Below are 2,648 nucleotides of genomic sequence, written 5' to 3' on the forward strand. Positions count from 1 at the left end.
AATATAGTGTTTTCTGTCCCGGAAGATGCCTGGGTCTTCTCTCCCCCCGTGGGGATTGCCAGCTATATTAGATTCTTGGTGACCAAGGAGGACCAAGCCATGATGAATGCGGTGGGAGCCACTTGATTGTTCAACAAGGACCAACATGCTCTAAATTGGGTAACTTCGAGGGCCATTCTATTATCTCTTTTAAACCTGGAGTTATAGGTAATTCTAACATCTTCTTCCTTGCTTGTAGGCTTCGGTGTTGCATCATGAGGATTTTCTTCAAATCTGGGAGGAGCGCGATGCTGAGGTTGGGAACCACACTGAGAAAAATGACACCTACGAGCTTCTCAGTGAGAAGCTTCAGACAGATTTAGTGATGGCTCGGAATGAGCATGCTAAGATGGCCAAACAGATATTCCAAGTGCTTCACGATAGTGAAGACGAATTGGAGATAACGACTAATTATCCGATTCTTCAGGTCCGACAGAGGCTCGAACATATCGGGGATCTTCAGAAACAAATAGATATAATTCGAGCCGAGGCTGAAGAGTTCAATAAGAACATGGATATCTTAGCCTTGAAAAAGGAGGCTGCCCAAGCAGAGTTAGAGTTGTTCGAGTCCCAGCTCTAGGTTCCAAGAGAGAAAACCTTGGTGCAAGCTGAGAAAATCAAGGAGCTTCAGTCCCAATTAGCCAACTTGGCCTATGAGCTCGAGGCGGTCAAATCTGAGGTGGCCGTGGCCAATGCTATTGCAGCCCAATATAAGGTTGACGTTGGGGCCATCCAGGCACAGACCAAAATCATGGTGGATCATGCAAAGTGGCAAGCTCGAAGAGAAGCCCTCGAGGAAGTCCATGTTCAGGGCTTCGATATACAGGCTGAACTCGAGAACGCCAAAGCAGAGGAAGCCATGGCTCAAAAGTTGTCCTTTTTTTAGGAAGACTCGGATAGCTTACGTGAGTCTGAGGGAAGGGAAGATCCTGAGGGCGAAGATGTTGCCTCTGATGAAGATCAGGCCACTTAGGCCTTTATATTTTTTGTTTTTCCTTTGCATTTTTTCTGAGGCTGTTTTTGTCGTTGTAAATTTTTGTATTAGGCCGATTTGGCCTTAGTTAAAAGCTATTGTATATAAATATAAATTTTTTCTTTATTTTCTTTTAACCAATCTACTAGGCAGTGCCTATGGCTAGTTTTTTAAATATATAAAGAGATTAAAACACAAAGTGTCATGAAATCCTAAGAGATAAAGGAAATAAAATTTGAAATCTACATATAACCTATTATCAAAGTTGAGTGAGATACTCAACAATGATAGCACATGAAGTCTAATGTAGTATTTATAACTAAAAACTAGCCCTTGGAGCCCATTGCATTTAGGGTCCAGGTGAGTAATCCAGTTCTTGCACAAATAGCCTCTAACAATGATGATCTCTGCCCATTTTCGCTTCTTGCACACGTAGCCACCTCGCTTGCACGTATAGCCAAATTGATTTTGTTCAATAGTAGCCATTGTCCAGAATATGGTAGTTTGAGATACCCTCCTTTGATGTTGTATCATCATTTGCATTGTCCTTCCATTCCAGCTCCATATGTAGATGTTCCAGCAGTTCATGCATCTATAAGAATTACAAGAGGTTCGCAAAATGCTAAGCAATTGCACTGTCCTAAGAAGTACAAGTGCACTATTTTAAGCTCATTTTCGCATGGCCTCCCTAGATTATCACTTGATTCCATTGCATGAATCCCTACTTGAGTTGTCCTATTACTTTTTTGCGTCAAGGTTTTAACCCATTGTGTTTCCAATGTGCCCGAAAAATGTTGCCAAAGTAGCCATAAAAAGCATGCTGCCTAGCGTTGCCTAGCGCGGTGAAATGTGTGCCACAGACTGTGCGTCGCTAGGTTCCTCGCGAGAAGGAAACTGTGCATCGCCAGGTCCCCAGCAAGAAGGAGTTGGCATCTTACCTCGTGTAGCCTGGTTAATGATCTCGTTGTTGGTCCAGCTGGGCATGGTCTACAACAATGGAAATCATTGTGCATCGCCAGGTCTCTAGCGAGATGGAGTAGGCGAAATCCTTAGCGTCGCATGGGTGTTGATCTCGCTACTAGTCAAGCTGGGCGAGGTCTACAACGTGCTGGGGAGCTCGCTAAGCCTGCTGATGTAGCTCGCATTTGTTGTTGTGCCAAAAAGACTAATGCCTGGGATAATAGGTCACGTAGCCATGTTTGTTTCATGCTATGAATGTTCATTTGCCTCTTTAATTCGATGCTTGTGCATGCCATCCTTCCTCCTTCAAGGGAATTAGCACATAGTGCTAATACCACCCATAAAAGTCGTAATAAATGGCAAGGCATGAGTACAATACCGTCTCCTGCAAAAAAAACACAAGGTTAGTAGAAACAATGATAATCATATTCTCTTCCCTAATGATTTGTTTATGATGATCCAGTGATGTCTCCTATACCCTACTAGCCCTTTCCTCCTTCTTTCTTAGATCCTTAATACCTTCACAAATCATACTCTCACCCTTCATGATTGCTCCATACATATCAATTAAAATTTGGCTTGGCAGTCCTTACCCTAACATAAGGTATTTGAAGCTTGTCATTGTTTAATATTTTCCTACCTTCTGATTCCAATTCCCAGAACGATTGCACATGAA

At 42.8% G+C, this 2,648-nt stretch overlaps 1 long non-coding RNA gene across 1 annotated transcript; it reads left to right on the top strand.

Moving 5' to 3' along the window:
* Positions 1–1,225: 1,225 nt before the first annotated feature.
* On the top strand, positions 1,226–2,648 carry LOC108943946 (uncharacterized). Its single transcript, XR_001967933.3, has 2 exons — positions 1,226–1,887; positions 1,921–2,648. It is a non-coding gene; the product is annotated as an uncharacterized lncRNA (long non-coding RNA).

Source organism: Nicotiana tomentosiformis, chromosome 2 (genome assembly GCF_000390325.3).
Source record: "Nicotiana tomentosiformis chromosome 2, ASM39032v3, whole genome shotgun sequence".
NCBI classification, from domain to species: domain Eukaryota; kingdom Viridiplantae; phylum Streptophyta; class Magnoliopsida; order Solanales; family Solanaceae; genus Nicotiana; species Nicotiana tomentosiformis.